Source organism: Mus caroli, chromosome X (genome assembly GCF_900094665.2).
Source record: "Mus caroli chromosome X, CAROLI_EIJ_v1.1, whole genome shotgun sequence".
In the NCBI taxonomy this organism is placed as follows: Eukaryota; Metazoa; Chordata; class Mammalia; order Rodentia; family Muridae; genus Mus; species Mus caroli.
This window is the reverse complement of record NC_034589.1, coordinates 59,051,493-59,052,835: the sequence shown is the minus strand read 5'-3', so window position 1 is coordinate 59,052,835 and position 1,343 is coordinate 59,051,493.

Below are 1,343 nucleotides of genomic sequence, written 5' to 3'. Positions count from 1 at the left end.
ACCCCAGGGCCAAAAAGGGGGAGTGGGTGGGTAGGGGATTGGGGGGGTGGGTATGGGGGACTTTTGGGATAGCATTGGAAATGTAATTGAGGAAAATACGTAATAAAAAAAATTAAAAAAAGAAAATGCTCCTAACCTAAAGAAATATGTGCTTATGAACATATAATAATCCTACAGACCTCCAAATAGACTGGACAAGAAAAGTAATTCCTCTTGTTATATAATAATTTAAAAAACAAAAAGCACAACACAAAGAAAGAATATTGAAAGCAGTAAAAGTAAAAGGTCAAGCAACATTATAGGCAGATCTATCATTGTCATATCAGACTTCTCAACAGAGACTATAAAAGTCAGAAAATTCTGGGCAGATTTGATACAGACCCTAAGAGAACAAAAATGCCAGCCAAGGCTACTATACCCAACAAAAATCTCAATTACCAGAGATAGAAAAACCAAGATATTCCATGACAAAAACAAATTTACACAATATCTTGATACAAATCCAGCTGTACAAAGGATAATTAGATGGAAATTTTCAACACAAGACAGGAAACTACACTCTTGAAAAAGAAAGGGTGTGATTTACTTTCAACAAACCCTAAAGAAGATAGCCACACACATAATTTCACCTCAAACAACAACAACAACAACAACAAATAGGAAGCAACAATCTCTTTTCTTAATATCTATTAACATCAAAAGACTCTATTCCCCAATAAAAATAGATAGACTAGGAGGGAGCGCCTAGCCTGAGCATAGGGAGCAGACATCCTGGTTCCGGGACCCTGCTGACTGTATTCTGCACAGGTGAGAGTATGGAATACAGAAGCTAAAAGCTTCTGGGATGGGGGGAGCCATAGAGCTTCTAAGGCAGCCCCCTTTTCGGGCCCCAGACATCTGGCCACTTTTCTGCCCAGTGGTTAGGGATCTGCCCTGCCCAGGAACGCTTTGCCTGTGCATCAGCAGCAGGCATCTTGGTTCCGGGACCCCGCCGAGTGTATTCTGCACAGGCCCCTGACATCTGCCCACCTTCCGGCCAGTGGAAAGCGGTCTGAGTGGAGAGGGAGCACTTTGCCTGAGCATCAGCAACAGACATCTTGGTTCCGGGACCCCACCAAGTGTATTCTGCACAGCCCCAGAGATTACCAGATGTCGAAAGGCAAAGGCAAGAATCCTACTAACAGAAATCAAGACCACTCACCATCATCAGAACGCAGCACTCCCACCCCACCTAGTCCTGGGCACCCCAACACAACCGAAAAGCTAGACACGGATCTAAAAGCATATCTCATGATGATGGTAGAGGACATCAAGAAGGACTTTAATAACTCACTTAAAGAAAT